This window comes from Saccopteryx bilineata, chromosome 2 (assembly GCF_036850765.1).
Source record: "Saccopteryx bilineata isolate mSacBil1 chromosome 2, mSacBil1_pri_phased_curated, whole genome shotgun sequence".
NCBI lineage: Eukaryota > Metazoa > Chordata > Mammalia > Chiroptera > Emballonuridae > Saccopteryx > Saccopteryx bilineata.
In genome coordinates, this window is record NC_089491.1 from 130,999,666 (window position 1) to 131,018,112 (window position 18,447).

Sequence of the window (18,447 nt, forward strand, 5' to 3'; positions counted from 1 at the left end):
ATTATCCATAGGTAAGTTTATGACGTGACTACTTGGTAACGGCACTTTCTGTTCCAAAAATGCCTTATTCCAGAAAGGGCGGGAACTTAAGGGAATTGTAGCTTCATTAGAGAAAAGCCTGAAATGCAACTATTGTTAGTACAAGACCAAGCCTTTTTTATGAAACGGGGTTTTGATGGGCGAAAAGATGCAAAGAGAGCAAGGTGCAGGGTAAAGTACGGGTTGGGGTGTCACTGAAAACAAACTTTTGCTTAATTCATAATTTAAGTGTATTCTTGAAATAATTATATGAACTTTAACAAATAGGAAGATTAATGAAAAATATGATTAATTTTACTTTTAAGAATACTAGTAATTAAAAACTACCTAAATTAAAGGGATAAGATTGAATGATAATTATCCTAAGTTTTCTGTATGTAAGTGCTTTCTAGGTATTTTACAATTTAAATTAATTGAATATGTTACATATTTCAATAATGGCTGTTTCCTTAAGAAACATTTTTAATGGCTATTTCAGAGGCAAATTTCAGAGCAATCTGTAGGAATTATTAGAAATTCTGAATGAATGAATTTCAAATAAATTTGACCTTATTGACTTTTCAATTATTGCATGAAATTTTGAGAAGTCTGAAAGCCTGAAACTCAGTTCATGGAAGCAGATGTTACCTGGGTATACTGTTTTTTCTTTTTTCTTTCTTTTCTTTTTGAACTCTTTTTATCCTTGGGCAATAGTTTTTTGTGTTTTTTTTTTCTTTCAGACAGAGTCAATTTTAAAAGATTGGAGCTAGGATTATTTAGAATTTGAGAGAATGTGTTAAATAGCTTATTTTAATTTGAAATACAGTCGTTTCCCTCTTTTATACTGGAAATCATTACACTTGAATTAAACTATTATCTCTGTGTAGAGAATGCCAGAATCTGCATCTTTTAGCATTAAATCACTTTTGGGTTTGAGCCCTTGTTCCTATCACCTTGAAATCTTCACCAGAGCCTGACCAGTGGTGGCGCAGTGGATAAAGTGTCAACCTGGAAACACGAGGTTGCCGGTTCAAAACCCTGGGCTTGCCTGGTCAAGGCACATATGGGAATTGATACTTCTGGCTTCTCCCTCCTTCTCTCTCTCTCTCTCTCTCTCTCTCTCTCTCTCCCCCCTCTCTCTCTAAAATGAATAAATAAATAAATAAATAAACTCTTAAAAAAATTAAGAAAAAAAAAATCTTCACCAGAATATTCCATTGGCAACTTGAACTGGTCATGTGTACAAACTTAACTCATCATCTCTGTCACCAAACCAGTTTCCTCTCCTTTCTTTTGTTAATTGTATTACTATTTTTGAAATTACCTGGTTTTCAAGCTCGACCCTGTTCTCTGCCTTTTCTCAAAGCACCAGTCACTTGGCCCATCTGTTAGATAGTAATTTCATGTCTACTAAGACTATGCTTGTTTAGATTGGCACCACCTCTCAACTCCTAGACTTAAGCCACACCTTCCTACCTTGCCTTGCCAGTCTCTGGTCTGGTCTATGGTCCTGGGATCCATTCTATACACTGTTGCCAGATGAATTATCTTAAAGCTTACTGAGCAAGTTAAGCTTCTCCTCAAAGAGCCTTCAGTTTCTTCCGACCCTACCAAAATAAAGTTAAAATTCTTGTCTTACTTTTCCTTTTCACTTAAAACTGTCTTACAGTTGGAGCAGACTCTTTATCCTGCCCATATATAGTGCTTTCCCACTTCTCTGGTGTCCAGGGGTGATTTTCTCTGCCTGGAATGCCTCTTCCCACCCCTGCCCATTATTCAAAGTCACTTTACTTTCTCCAAGAAAGCATTTTTTCTCTGATATTTCCAATCTAATGTGGTTTCTTCTCTTTTGAATCCTCATTTAACATTCTAGTGCTCTTTTCTTTTGTTACTTGTTTTCTACCTTCCCTCTAGAACAGGGGCTTTCAAACTTTTTCTATAAAGAGCCAGATAGTAAATATTTAAGGCTCTGTGGGCCAGCCAGATGGTCTTTACTGTAAATACTCAACTCTACTGTTCTTGTGCAAAAACAGCCATAGGACACATAGAGAGTGTAGCTGTATTCTAATAAAACTTTGTTTATGGACACTAAAATTTGAATTTTATATAATTTTCACATCACAAATACTCTTTTTAAGAATTTAAAAATGTGGTAACTATTCTTAGCTCATGGCCAAACAAAAATAGGCAGTGCTCTTCTGTACTCAGGGCTAGCTAGCTTCACGGGCATGTGACAGGGCTCTGTGCTTAGAAAGGCCACATGATCAGTTTAATGCTCTGATGTCGCCATCATGAAATTTTTAATGATTTTTGAACAAGAAGCCTGCTTTTTCATTTTGCAGTTGGTCCCTCAAGTTATATAGCTGGTCCTGCCTGACTAGAACATAAAATCCATATGATCAAGATATATATTTCTCATGTTTGGCAGGGTACTTTCACATAATAGGCATCCAAAATATATTTGTCAGATTTTCTATTCCCAAGGTACTGTGAAATAGTGGAGAATACTAGAGTCGATGTTCAGCTCCACTACTTATTAGCTGTGTGCTCTTGGGCAAATTCCTTGACCATGTTAAGACTTGGTTTTCTCATCTAGAATATGGGTTTAATAACCCCTGCCTTACAGAACTGTTTTAAGATAAAATATAGAAAATAGCGATGTCTTAGCCCTGAAGACTAGAAGAAGCTCAACATTAGTTTCTCCCCTTTTAGAGGAAATGAATTAATAGTATGTTCACCCATAACTCTTGATGTATTTAACCTGATAATTTCTGATTTTTCATGTTATTTGCCTCCTTAACAGTTTTACTTCAAATAACATCTATACCACATTAGTTTCATTTCAAAAGTCCATGTAAATAAAGGTCTTATTGCAGATTGAAAGTTAGATGAAAAAAACACTCCAAATTTATAATTTTCCTAATTAACAGTTAATAAGCATTAAAAGGAGTCCTGCTTTTAGCTTCTAATTAAGCATGGTTATCAGTAGCATTGATAGTCATTACCCTTAAATATTATATTATTCCATTTACAAAATAATATTGAAAATTGAGCCTTTCAGGGCACTTTTTTACAGATTTTTCCCTTTGTTTTATGTGTGTGCATATTTGTATATGCATGTATGAATACATTATCTATATAAATATTATATTTACATGTATATGTATGTATATATGTTTATATAGTATATAAATATAATTATATTCCTTTGCAGCACCCTGCATAGCTGGAATTGGAGGTTGAGAAGGATAAGAAGGCTGCTTTTTGATGCGAAAAAAAAGAAAAACCATGACTTAAATCTCTAGTTAGATTTATTCTGTTCTCTTGGTCAAAGACTATGCTCAAAGTCTATTCAGTTACTTTATAAATTCTAGCACTTAATCATTCGAGAGACCAGGTGAGAACATAATAGACTGTTACTATTATAGGAAAACAACTCAAAACTCATACTCTCCTAGGGTAGTTTGTGTTCCTTAAGATTTCTGTCTTGGGGAAACCAAGTACTTATATATAAGAAAAATGAGGCAATGTGGTATATTTTCTACTCTGTGTAATAACTGCTTACTTGTCTCAAGATATATTTCAAATTTGGTCTCTACTCTATTTCAGCAGTTGTAGGTTTGGCCACTAAACCTGCCTTCACCGTGTTAAATAAACCTAACAGTTCTATAATTTTGTCACTGTTAATGTCTGTGCTGTAAGGAAGATTATACATACTTAACACTTCCCCCTATCTTACACTGTAGCTGAGGAAAACTATGCAGATGAAAGTCCCATTCTCAGAGCCATCATATAAATGAATGTTAAAGCAGAAAACCACTGAAAGAACCAACTTAACAAAAATATTCCATGTCATGAAATTTTCAAAAGAAATTTAAATAAAGAAAATCTTCAAAAACGACATAAAAGTACTCTCAGAATCTGGCCCGTCCCTAAATCCAACAACCAATGTAACTCTGCCAAAGATGCTCCAGGCTTGGCATCCCACAGACTTCGTCATGATAGTATTTAGCTTCTAGTCCCAGTTACCCATACCAAGTCCTGAGTGTGAATCATATACCTCAGTAGTAATTATCAAATTTCAAGATGAAAGTTAATGAGAATGCTAAAACTTAGAAAGGCTAAGTGACCAAGGCCATATATAAATATGTGGGCAGGGTTGAAATTTGTATCTTAATCTGTCTGCCTTCTTTTGGTACCGTGTTGCCCTATTATTCCTTTATAAATGCTCTCTGGAAGACAGACAAATCAGTATTTTCTGTATTTACTTAAATTTTAGAAATTGTTCAAGACCCAGTGGCTTCTTCTCAAAATTCCTCTAACAATAACTGTTTGTACCACTCATTTGGTACTTATCAGATTTGTCTTAAACTGCTTTGTCTTGCATCGAGCCTGAAATCCTGTTGAGAACAAAAGCCATATCTTACATTTCTTTGTAGCTATCATACTTTCTGTCATATTAGAAATAAAATGTAGTTTGGAGGTTCTTGCTAATCTTGGTTAGAATGTTCAAGCTGATTATAGTGGATTTGTGACCTCTGGCAGTTTTTTAGCCTTTCCAAGTTTATTTTTAGGAATTTAAAAAGTAAACACACATAAAAAATTTATAGTGTAGGGCTTTAAATTTTTTTTTTTAAAGAAAATAAGAGACCAGATACAGGGGGTCCTCAGGTACAACAGTTCCATTCCTACGACAGTGACGTAACCCGAATTTTGGTGTGAGTTGAAACACACCCTAGCCTAAGTCACTTACTTACCTATCCTAACATAGTTGTAAAATCAGTCTAGAACATAAAAACACAACTAAGCTACAGAAAAAGAATACAGTGTATTCTTCTGCCACATGCAACCAAACTAGTTTGTCCACATAGTCTGTAAGTACGATGCTTACAGTGTAAGCTGAAACACATCTCAATTTTTTAAAGTTTCGTAAACTCGAAACATCTTATGTTGAGACTGTCGTAACCCGAGGACCCTCTGTATAAAAATGGAAGTAACCAGGGTAGCTATTAAGTAGACTGGCTCTGAAATCAGATTGCAGGTGTTCAAACACAGGTTCCATTCATCTTAGGGAATTTACTTCTATCCCCTCTGTTTCCTCATTTGTAAAATGAGTACAGTAATAGAACCCACATTATGGGATTATTGAGGAATTAAAAGAGTTAACAATGCAAATAGAACAGTGCCCACCACAAAGTAAACGCTCTATAAATCTTAACTATCATCATCTAAAAGGTTCTCAGTGAATGCTGGTGTCTATTATATTCTCTGGCTCAATAAAAGTTTGTGCAAATATAGTAAGCATTCAGCAAATGTTTGTTAAACTTTTCTTTTGCTTTGCTAATGACAGTTCGCAAAGTTTGGTTGTATTCTAATGTAGCTTGTAACTTGGAAATATTAATGCAATGGAAACAATGCTATAAAGTTTATAGTAAGGGTAGCTTAAAACATGACTTGATTATTAAGGAAGCTAAAAAAAAGCCTATTTTAATGTATTGGTACTAAAAAGTATTATTTCAACTATTACTAATCAGCATTTATAACACTGTCCCCTCAGATTTCACAGGACTTGATTCTTGTGATTTTTCTTTTGTTCTCTCTGGCTGTTTTTCTACTGTCTTTTGCTGTTTCTCCTTTCTCTTGACTCTTAAGGGCTGGGGTCCCTCAGAGCTCGATCCTGGGCCCTTTCCTTGTTGTATACTTTCTTATGGGCAACTCTAGTTTTTCCCATGGCTTTATGTGCCATCAAAATGCCAGCGGCTCACAGATCTCTATTTGCCATTTAGACTTCTCTGCTGAGCTCCAGCTGCTGAGGGCCAGTTTCCTCCTGAAAAGCTTTTCTTAATTGATCTCCCCCAAACTGGCTCTTCCTCCAGGAATTCTCATCTAATAAATGGTACCAGTCTATTAAAATAGAAGTCTAACACTTCTCTCTACCTTATTCTATGTCAAATTCTTTACCAAACTCTATTATTGATTCTACTTCCAAGATCACTAAAATATGACCACTTCTTTATTTCCACTGTCTGGTTGGTTTATATACTTTTACTTTGGTCCTTCCTCCCAGCCACTCTCTAAATACTGGGCCTTAATTTTTTTTTTTCCTGAAGCTGGAAACAGGGAGGCAGTCAGACACACTCCCGCATGCGCCTGACCGGGATCCATCCGGCACGCCCACCAGGGGGCGATGCTCTGCCCATCCAGGGCGTCGCTCTGTCGCGACCAGAGCCACTCTAGCGCCTGGGGCAGAGGCCAAGGAGCCATCCCCAGCACCCCGGCCATCTTTGCTCCAATGGAGCCTCCACTGCGGGAGGGGAAGAGAGAGACAGAGAGGAAGGAGAGGGGGAGGGGTGGAGAAGCAGATGGGTGCTTCTCCTGTGTGCCCTGGCCAGGAATCGAACCCTGGACTTCCGCACGCCAGGCCGACACTCTACCACTGAGCCAACTAGCCAGGGCCAGTGGGCCTTAATTTTTAAAAGAACTTTTTTATAGTGGAAAATTTCAAATGGACATAGAAAAATGAAACGAGGCTCCGTGTACACATCACTCAGTTTCAACGTGTCTCTTAACTTTTGCTACTATTGTTGTAGCTGTCTTGCCCCTATCCCCAACTCTGGTTGGAGTACCTTAAGGAAAATCCTATAAATATTTCAGTGTACATCTTCCACAGATAAGAACATTTAAAAAATATAACCACAATGCTATGATCATATCTAATAAAATTTTAAAAGATTACTTAACAAAATATAATACCCAGTCCATATTTAAAATATCTGTAGCAAAGATGGCTTTTTACTGTTGGTTTGTTCAGTTTATCATTCAAACAAGTTTAAACATTAAATGTAACTACTATGTCTCTTAAATCTCTTTTAACTTCTAATAGTCCCTTCTGTTGACTGATTATTTATATATTTTCTTTTGCAATATACCTTTCTTTATCTTTCAGCTTCTGTATAAATAACATCACTTTTGGTCAATACTTTCATAACATTCTGTAGCAAAAAGCTTATAGAATTTACATTCGATGTCTGTATAAATACAAGGCTGAGAAAGTAAGGACTTCTTTTTCAGATATTTTTATATTATGTAAAGAAAATATGGAAGATGGATTGAAAACTATTAAATAACCCCAAAATATAGATAAGAAATGCAGTTATTAAGCATATACTATGTATTAGAAACTTATTTTGTATGATTCTTTAAAAAATTATTTGAGTTGGGTGTTTTTATTCTAATTTTCAGGTTAAGAAACAGATTAAGGGAATTTAAGGAAAAAATATGAGGCTATAATGTCAGTCTGGCGCAAGGGCAGGACTGCAGCCCAGGGCGCTCTTTCCCGAGGCCTCATGGTCTCTCTACCCCACCATGCTGCTGTAGCAATAAAGTGATGATATAATGAAGGATGGTTTAAATAGGGGGGAAATTACCAAAGGACAATACTGGTAGATCTTTGATCCAGATAAAAAAAAGAAAAGATTCCTATCCAGGCGAATGTCAGGGGAAGGAGGTTATTTTGGCTTATGGTGACTATATTTGACAAAACAATTAGTCGGTGTGTGATTCTGATAAGAATTAGTAAAAGTGCTCTGGCCAGCTTGCTCAGTGGATAGAGCATCAGCCCCACATGCAGATGTCCCAGGTTCGATCCCTGGTGAGGGCACATCTGAGAAGCAACCATCTGCTTCTCTTCCCTTCTCTCTTCTCTTCTCTCTTCCCCTTTCGCAGTCAGTGGCTAGGTTGTCCAACTGTTGGCTTTTGGTGCTGAGGTTAGCTCAGTTGACTTGAGCATTGGTCCCAGATGCGAGTTGCCAGGTGGATCCTGATCAGAGTGCATGTGGGAGTCTGTATATCTCCCCTTCTCTCACTTAAGAAAAAAAAGAAAAAAAATATTGGTAAAAGTTTGATAAAAGTTTAACAGTGGCAGAAGCAGCCTTCTAAGGGCATTTATCTCTCAGTGCTCTGCTCTAGCTGATTCTGTTCATTTTTTTTTCTTTTTAAATTACATCCTTTTGCCTTTTTAAAAATGCCTTTAACATCAATAATGTGCTTATACATTTCCGTACTGCTTTTTAGAAGACCTCAGAACCACAACTTTTTTTTTCTAGGATTCCCTTCCCCTTTTAACTGTCTCTATCTAAATTCTTCAGTGGCTTGTCATGTTCTTAATGCCTAAAAAAGCATGTCAAAATGCCATGTTAGCCAAGGGAGAGAAATTATATTTAAAACATATTTGGCCTGAAAAATTCTGTCTGCTTCAACAGTCAGCCTGCATGTGCCTACATTTATTCAAGCTGTGAGCCAGCCCAGGCTCTTCCTGCTGTTCTTCATGCTACATACTAGTTTAAGAGGACACAAAAATCTCCCTAGATATTACATATTTGTAACTGATTCATAAATGGAGATATTTACAAAATGCAAACAAAGTGCAAAGAATAATTGATCAATTGCAAAGAGAAGAAAAGTGTTTAAAATGTCTTGGTTAATGGGTATATTTCCAAAAGAATTGAAAGCAGGGATTAGAACAGATATTTGTTACAGTTATGCTCATAGCAGCATATTCATGAGAGCCAAAAGGTGGTAGCAACCCAAATCTCCATCGATAAATAAATGGGTAAACAAAATGTGGTTTGTTTACTCGGAATGTTACTCAACCTTACAAAGGAAGGAGATTCTGATACATGAATAAAACCTGAAGTAGTTGTACTAAGTGAAAGAAGACAGTCACAAAAGAAAACATATTGTATTATTTCACTTATATGAGGTACTTAGAGTAGTCAAAGTCAGAGACAGAAAACAGAATGGCGGTTGTGAGAGACTGGAGGGGGCAATAGAGAATTAGTGTTTAATGGGGACAGTTTCAGTTTGGAAAGATGAGAATGTTCTGGTGATGGTTGCAGAACAATATTGATGTACATTGTACTCAATGCCACAAAACTGTACACTTAAATTGGTAAGTTTTAGATTATGGGAATTTTACAATTAAAAAATTTCTTGGTTAAGGACTTGGGTTCTGGGTCAGAAAGCCCAAGTTTAAATTCTGACTCCATAAATTATTAGCCATGAGAACCCATGCTGGTTCCACATGATGAATTTGAGTTTCTTCACCTAAAAAAACTGGGATAACAATAGTATGTACCTTATAGACTGGTGATGATTACATTTACAAATCCATTTAAAATCCTTTGTACATTGCCTTGTACATTGTTAGCACTCAAATGTTAGCCACTATGATTTTATTCTCGTTTCCTTATATCTGGACTCACTTTTAAAGGTTAGGTTGGTGGATTTTTCTATGGGTTTTTAATAATTCACTCCAGCAGGCTCATCCATCTTGAGCGTAGGCTCACCAGCTAGAGCGAGGGGTTGCTGGCTTGAGCGTGGGCTCATAGACATGACCTCATGGTCACTGGCTTGAGCCCAAGGTCGCTGGCTTGAATCCCAAGATCGCTGGCTTGAGCCCAAGGTTGTTGACTTGAGCAAGGGGTCGCTGGCTCGGATGAAGCCCCCAACTCCGAGTCAAGGCACATATGGGAAAGCAATCAATGAATAACTAAGGAGCCGCAATGAAGAATTGATGCTTCTCGTCTTTCTCCCTTCCTGTCTATCTCTATCTGTAGAGACACTGTCTTTCTCTGTTACAAAAAAAAATGTGTTCCAGATTTAGATATCTTTATTATATAGTTTCAGGTGGGCTATTTCAATATCCACATCAGCTACAAAGGTGGCTGATCTAGAGATACTGATGAATGGCATGAAGTTCTGATGAGTTTGTGAAGTTTGGTGGAATAAACAGTTAATGAAAAAAATTAGAAAAGTATCCCTTTCTGTTTGGAAAATGGAAATTTTCAGCCACTTTCTTGCAACTGTTGGAAAATAAGTAGCAAGGAAAATAACACTGATTTTTTAAAAATATTCTGATACTTCAGATAGCTTTTCAATTGTTTGGTAATGTTTGCTGCATAATCCAAGAGATACTCACCAAGCTGCAAGTGCAAGAAAATTTTCCTGTAGCCTAGATCATGGTTTTGTTAGGAAGCTGGCACTGAATATGTATCAGGTGACTTGAATAATTACACAAACCTTATTGTGAAATGTCTCAATCTTACACTCAAAATTATGATTCTTTTGTGAATTATTTTGTGTTTGTGTGTGTGAGAGAAACAATAGCAAGGAGCTATGGAATTGCCACTTTTTGAAAAGGGGAAACCTGAATAATATATGGGAAACAGTGTGCCAAGCTTTTTATAATTGACTCCTCTCTAATATGTCGCTACTATCATCAACTGTAATGTAAAGATAAGAACATAGACCCAGAAGCAAGCTGGAATTTAAGAGTAGGTTGATTTGGCTCCAATGCACATTCTCCTCTCAAACCACACGCTCCAACAGAACTTGCCACTTGTTACTGTCACTGGAGCTAGTGTCATTTTGGAGCTGCTGTAGGTTCCAAAGTCACTCTCTGGAACTATAGCTGTCATTGGTGGAGTTTAGTGATGGTTCTTCTCACCAACTCGCCCTCTGTCAAGAGGAAAGAAACTGTTGCTCAGAGGAAAGAAATGGAGGGGCACAATAAAGGCTCTAGTGCCCAGAAATACTACTCTCTTTTCTAAGCTAAAATAGCCCAAATAGCCACTATTAAAGCCACTAGGTTTGGAAAACAATAGTGCCATTGTCTTCAGAAATCCCCTGTTACAGTGTACTCATGCTACCTGGGAGTTCAGCTCTCTGTCATTAGCACCATTTAGTTTATCAGATAAACTAGTTGTCTCCCAGAAGACCTAGAAAGACTTTCTCCTCTAATACACAGTTGACAAGCAAGTGTCACCAGTGCTCAGTGAGTGGCTCAGTGAGGCCTGCAGGTCTAGAGAAGCGTCCTGAAACTCAAGTTTTAATGGGGCAGCCTCTTTAAGTGGGCAGACAGAGTAAGCCTCAGCCATGGCTGCCTGCAGTAGTGATGGTTTGTTGGTTGCATGTATGAGATGACAACCTGAGCACATATTAGAAAACACAGATAAATCTCAGGGAACCATGGAGTTACAGATGAGCCAGGCCTCAGGAAGGGAGAATCCAAGGAAAGTCCTGGGACTGCAGTGGTAGTTGGTAGAGTCCCAGCCTCTAGCAATTCAGTCACTTGACTTGGCTCCCAATTCCAGTATTTCTTAAGCCTCAAGCGAGAGTGACAATATAATATGTTCAGCTTAGTTATTGTTCACAGTTGGCTTAATCAGCAATGGCTGGGTGTGGGGAGGGGAGGGAATGGGTGCAGTGGGAAGTTCACACACAGAAAGAGGAACCCTCTTTGTGGACAGATCAGGCAGTTTACAGAGAAGAAGGGCTAGGGTGACACTATGGTTAGACTCACCACATATCCCCACAGAAACATCTTATTTGGGGAGTCACTCAGTAGGGAAATTGCTTAGAAGCAGTGGTTAGGAATGTAGGCTCAGGAGCTGGATTGCCTGAGCTCAAATTCAAGCTCTGCCACTTTCTGGGCAATTTACTTAAATATTCTGTGTGTCTGTTTGCTCACTCTAGGGCACTGATAATAATACTACTTACTACGTGAGAGCATTAAGATTGAATGAGCTAATACCATTTTACTGGTATTAGCTTGAAACAGTACCTGGCACAATAAGCCCTTGATAAATCACTATTATTATTTGGCCTTTGAGGCATCATAATGTTTGTTGAAATTGTCAAACGGGTTCACCTCACTTTAAAAATTCCCTGTAGGGCTCTTTTAACATGTAATTTTTTGAAAGAAAAAGGAGTGTGATTAGATAAATTATTTGTTATGAAATACCCTTTAAGTTTAATTTAGACATAAATATAGATACAATACCTTAAAAAATATGGATATGAAATACAAAGAAGTAAAACAAAAAGCTATAAAGAAAATAAAAACCAAACCCCAAAAAGAAAAGTATGGCTGCAACATCTAAAGCACAGTTCATAAAAAAGGAAATGACATATTGGACTTATCAAAATTAAAAATTTTTGCTCTTCAAAAAGTGCCAGTAAAGGAATGAACAGACAAGCCATAGATCAGGAAGAAATATTTGTAAATCATATATCTGATGAAGGACTTGTGTCCAGGAAAAAGACAAAACAACCCACTATAATTCAATAAGATGACAAACTGCCTAATTTTAAAATGGGCAAAAGATTTAAAAGACACTTCACCAAAAAAGCAGTATGAATGGCTAATAAACACATGAAAGGATACTCAACATCCTTGATTTGGAAAAGGCAAATGAAAAATCACAATGGCCATCACCGTGAACTCAGTAGAATGACCGTGATACTAAAGACCAAGTTCATCAAGTACAGAAGATGTGGGGAAGCTGGAATGCACACATATAACTTTGATGAAGATGTAAAATGCTGCATCCACTTTTGTAAACAGTTTGACATTAGCTTAAAAAATAAAACATAAATTTATAATATGACCTATCAATTCCTTTCCTAGATATCTACCCAAGAGAAAGAACATATGTTCACAAAAAGACTTGTATAAAATTATCATAGACTTATTATTCATAATAGTTAAAAAATGGACACGATGCAAATGCCCCTTACCTGGTTAAACAAAATCAGTATTAATACAATGGAATACTATTCAGCAATACAAAGAAACAAATTATTGATATATGCATCACATAGGTGAACCTCAAAACCATCATGCAAAGTGAAGGAAGACAGAAAAGACTATATCTTTCATGATCTTATTTATATTGAATTTCTGGAAATGGCAAAAAAGAAAACCCCACAAAAAACCAGAAACAGAGAAGCAGAACAGTAATGCCTGGGTTAGGCATAAGAGTGGGTAACGACTGCAAATGGGAATAACAGAAATTTTGGGAGTGATAGAAATGTGCTAAAACTAGAATGTAGTGATGGATGTTCAACTGCATAAATTTACAAAAAAATTAAAATGTATACTTTTTAACGTGAATTTTATGGTGTGCCAATTATACTTTAATAAAATATTTCTGTCCTATATTCATTTTGAGTTACCAGTACAACACTCTAGCTAAAAATAATTAAGAGTAAATCTTTGTCAGTCCAACACTATTTGCTGAACCTCTTTTTTTTTTTTTTTTTTTTTTTACAGAGACAGAGTCAGAGAAAGGGATAGATAGGGACAGACAGACAGGAACAGAGAGAGATGAGAAGCATCGATCATCAGTTTTTCCTTGAGACACCTTAGTTGTTCATTAATTGCTTTCTCATATGTGCCTTGACTGTGGGGCTATAGCAGACCAAGTAACTCCTTGCTTGAGCCAGCGACCTTGGGTCCAATCTGGTGAGCCTTGCTCAAACCAGATGAGCCCGCGCTCAAGCTGGCGACCTGGGGGTCTCGAACCTGGGTCCTCCGCATCCCAGTCCGACGCTCTATCCACTGCGCCACCGCCTGCGCCTGGTCAGGCTGAACCTCTTTTTGATCCATAATGTTTTCCTTGCAGTCCCACCCTATCTCCCCCACTTATCCACCCTAGAGTAGTGACTTTCTATTTCCAGAGTTGATAAATTATGTATAGACAATGGAGTATAAGAGTACTCTGCATTGAGATTCTGGGTAAAAGTCTTTGTGAACTGTACTTATACAGCTCTAGCTATTTCCATTTATTTGCTATTGTACAGATTCAAGCATTACTGGATATAAGAAACCATTCCCCAAGGAAAATTCTCTGATGCTGATTTCTACAGCAGCCTGCTAATGTCTAGGAATTTATTTTCTCTCTCTTCAATATATTATACTGCCCTAACCTTCACAGGAAGAAAATAACTTTCAGTTTGAGTGCTACATCAAAAAGTTTTCTTCTGGCCCTGGCCAGTTGGCTCAGTGGTCGAGCATCGGCCTGGCGTGCAGGAGTCCCAGGTTCGATTCCTGGCCAGGGCACACAGGAGAAGCGCCCATCTCCTTCCCCACCCCTCCCCCTCTCCTTCCTCTCTGTCTCTCTCTTCCTCTCCTGCAGCCAAGGCTCCATTGGAGCAAAGTTGGCCTGGGCGCTGAGGATGGCTCTATGGCCTCTGCCTCAGGTGCTAGAATGGCTCTGGTTACAACAGAGCAATGCCCCAGATGGGCAGAGCATCGCCCCCTGGTGGGCATGCCGGGTGGATCCTGGTCGGGTGCATGCGGGAGTCTGCCTGACTGCCTCCCCATTTCCAACTTCAGAAAAATACAAAAAAAAAAAAAAGAAAAGAAAAGAAAAAACGTTTTATTCTATTACAAAATACAACAACAACAAAAAACAACCCCCCAAAAAACTCACTTGATAGTTACTTCCTGTGTCAAATTTCTAATATTTTCTCTGACTGCAGCTATCTGTGAGTTTGTTGTTTGTTTCATGCCAACATGCTAACATAAAGCACAAGGCACTTGGAGGGAACAATATTCATTCATTCATCCATCCACCCACCCACCCACCCACCCACGATCTACACATTCCACAATGATTTCTTGAGTACCAGCTAGGTACCACACACTGTGCTAGATATTAAAGATGCAAAAATGAGCAATAAAGTTGTAGTCTCTACCCTCACAGAGTATAGAGTCTTTTTTGGATGACAGCAAAAGGACAACACTGAAGACACATTTTTCCACTTTCCCGGTTTTCTTAGGCTGGCTTTGGCTCCTCTAGAGATTGCACTGGTGGCATTGCAGGTGACCCAGTGACTATATCATATCTCTGATAGTGTAGGCAAGGAGCTCTCAGCGGCTGGTCATGAATTGGATCCTTTGGCAATGGTCACTTTAATCTTTTTTTTTTTTTGTACCTTTCTGAAGCTGGAAACGGGGAGAGACAGACAGACTCCCGCATGCGCCCGACCGGGATCCACCCGGCACGCCCACCAGGGACGACGCTCTGCCCCCCCCCCCGGGCGTCGGCACCCCCCCCTCCCCCCTCCCCCCCTCCCCCCCTCCCCCCCCCCCCCCCCCCCCCCCCCCCCCCCCCCCCCCCCCCCCCGCCACCAGAGCCACTCCAGCGCCTGGGGCAGAGGCCAAGGAGCCATCCCCAGCGCCCGGGGCCATCCTTGCTCCAATGGAGCCTTGGCTGCGGGAGGGGAAGAGAGAGAGACAGAGAGGAAGGAGGGGAGGGGTGGAGAAGCAAATGGGCGCTTCTCCTGTGTGCCCCGGCCGGGAATCGAACCCGGGTCCCCCCCACGCCAGGCCGACGCTCCACCGCTGAGCCAACCGGCCAGGGCCGGCAATGGTCACTTTAAGAGGCTCCAAAGTGGCAGGCTTGGAAGAAGTCTCCTCTTTAAAGACAAGTACAGAAGTCTTCCAGGTGGCCACAGAACTTGGTGGTGATTGCTATGGCTCTGCCACGATCAGAGGTGCCACTAGAACCTCTGCGAATGGAACAGAAGAGGAATGCAAATTATGACTTTTAATGAAAGTATGGCTCCTATACTCATTTGGAAGCACCTCAGATTTGTAAGGTAGAGAGGAAAATTCATTGGTTTCTTAAAAATTTTATATTTCTGTGAATACATAGTAAATCACGTTTACTTGATATCAACTCTTGCAGCATTTTCAGCTCAATGGTATGTAGTAGCTAGGCAATGACATTAGATAATGTTTTTAGAAAGGAAAACTAAAAATAATATGTCCAGTTGGGACTCAACAGAGGAAAAAATGACAGTAAGTAATTAGCCAATTTATAACTAGGACCAAAAGATAGAGTTACAACCTTTACTTTTGAATGAAACAATAAAAATATTTGAAACAAAAATAAATGAATGAAATAAATACAAATCCCCCAGTGCTTTAGATAGTACAAGTGAGTTAAAACCTCATAAGAACATTATATCTGTTGGATAGTATTTCCGGCTTAAATTGACCCTGCATGTATGTGGTGGAGTCTGAAGTAACTTGAGTTAAATAATTTGCAGAATGCCACAAAGTGTGATCTACTTAAATATGCATGGGATACTGGACAGCTATGGTAGTTCCTTTCCTCCTTCCTCTCTGTAGATTCCTACCATTGGAAGTACTTCCTGTGAGGCCGGATGACAAATACATGGTAGACACGCCCATGCCGAGAGTACCAACTATCCATTAAACCTCTTTACCACTGAGTTCAGGTATGGCCTCAGCATCCTTATCAGCTCAGTGTCCTAGGCCCCGCTACCAATCAGTTGTGCTTAATGCATAAGATGAAACCTACCTGTCACCCCTGGATTAGAGAATGAAATGGGCATTAATTTAAAAAAGCTATAGTTAAGTAAAAACATATTTCTTGGCTAGGAAGAGACTGACTTGACACAAGTAAGAGCTTCTTTCCTAGGAGTTTATTACCTGGTTCTACAGAATCAGGAAAGACAGTTTGAGTAAAAGGAAGATAAGAATGGTAGTGACCAGGCCTGGCAACCGGAGGGGCAGGCAGGGGCAGGAGATCAGCACAGAGAAGAGAGTGGGAAATTAGAAAAAAGCTAAATGACTTATTTTAAAATTCCCTGGGGTCACGATGTTCTAGCTCAGTCTTTTTCTTAGCACTGTCCTGAGGGGTTTGGTGGAGAGTGACTAAGATTGAAGGCTACTAACACTGAGTTGCCTGCCTGGACTTTTTTTAACACTTCCTGCATTACCTGGACTTTTTTTGGAAGCTCTCCACCAAATACTGGTTAGAGCAGCTCAGCCACATCCACCTTGTGACAATTGACAACGTCATGCTTTGAGAGTCCAACATCCCTGTGAAACTGGAAAAAAAGCTTTAAGTGAGTACAGAGGTTTGTGGTTTTACAATGAATGGCCCGAAGTTATGCAAGTGTAGCTAGATGAATCTGGGAACTTTCAGTTAAAGTTCTCAAGGTAACTTAATGATGGAGATAATTTTATTGGCCCATTTAACAGAATGATAAAGACCACGAGACAACCTTGCAAATTGCCACTTTCTCTTTTAATAATTGTGTGACCTTGGGTAAGTCTTGTTATTCTTCAATTTTCTTATCTATAAAGTAGGATAATCCCTTTTGTAAAAAGAAAAATGATAGCAAAATGTATTGAGTATCCACTGTCTGCAAAACACTGAGGTTGGTCTTGGAGAGTAATCAAAGATGGAGTAAGCACAGACAGTGCTCTCAAGGAAATTAAGACTTAACAAAGGAGAATAAAGACAGGTAGAACAATAACATTCTAAGGCAGACAAGGAGATGGGTCTTAAGAGAAAAGGAAAAATTGAAATATTGGAGGCTCGATCACTGGTGACTTCCCAGTCATCTGACTTAGTCTGGCTGATTCTATTTATTTTATTCTCTTATGCATTATTCATGGAAGAAAAAAAATAGTGAGTTGATAAATAGTTTGAAATTAATACATATGAGGTTGTGGTATATGTTTTAAAATTATAAAGAGCTCAACCACAATCCATTAACGATGGGAAAGGTAAAACTTCCCTGGATAGAAGCCAGAGGCTTGGGAACTAGTTATGGTGGACAACAAGGAAGAGAACACAGATCTGATGTCTTCAAATCAAACCTTCTGTTCAAAGAACAAAGCTGCCAATGTGAAAGAAACTTTCACATTTTGTTACTTTAAAAAAACATTTACTCCTTTTATGACTCCAATTTGAAAGAAGCACAGGAGAATTTTACAGCAGCCCTCTAAAAATTAATCTTCTTCAGTCTTCCTCCTTTTAGCAGTAGTATTCTAACCCAATTAGCAAACTGATTTAAGTGAAAATAAATTGTGATCAGTTTGGTTACTTTCTCCTTCCTGCTGTTGAATTCCACAGTAATTAGGATTTTTATGTTTTAATCAAAAAAACAAAATTGAGGACATACGCTGTGCAACTTCCTAGAGCTTTAATTTTGTTCTTGATTAACACCCACATCCTTCTCCAATGGACTTCATATTTTCACAATTTTTTACACACAGTTTTTTCCTAAAACAGGAGAAATAACTCCAAGATAAAAAACCCATTAGCAAGAATTCTCTATCTACAGCTCTTCTTCTTCACCTCAAACATGGGGAAATCCATCATCTTTAAAATATACATGTTTAGCCTCAACTCACTTTAAGTACATTGAAAACAAACTTAGTTAAATAGATATGAAAATCATGTCACTATTTCATTCAAACTGCTTTTCTAAATTGAGTTTCAAATATATTATATAGCTTAATTGTAGTTGTGCCATTATTTCTGATGCATTAAAAGAGTTTAAATAATTTACTATAAACCACATAGGAACTTAAATAGCAGGGCTGAAACAGAGCCCAGAACTGGTGATTTCTAACTAGAAGGGACACTTCTGCCCTTTTACATATGATGTCATGTCACATTGCTTGTATAATTGTTCACATCCACAAGCCTGCAGACTCCCTTCCCAATTCCTACTAAGTGATGCATTTTATTCCCAATGAAATCACTTCCCGTTATCATTTGCATGACTATACTGGTTCTCTCTTCATCAGGCCTACAG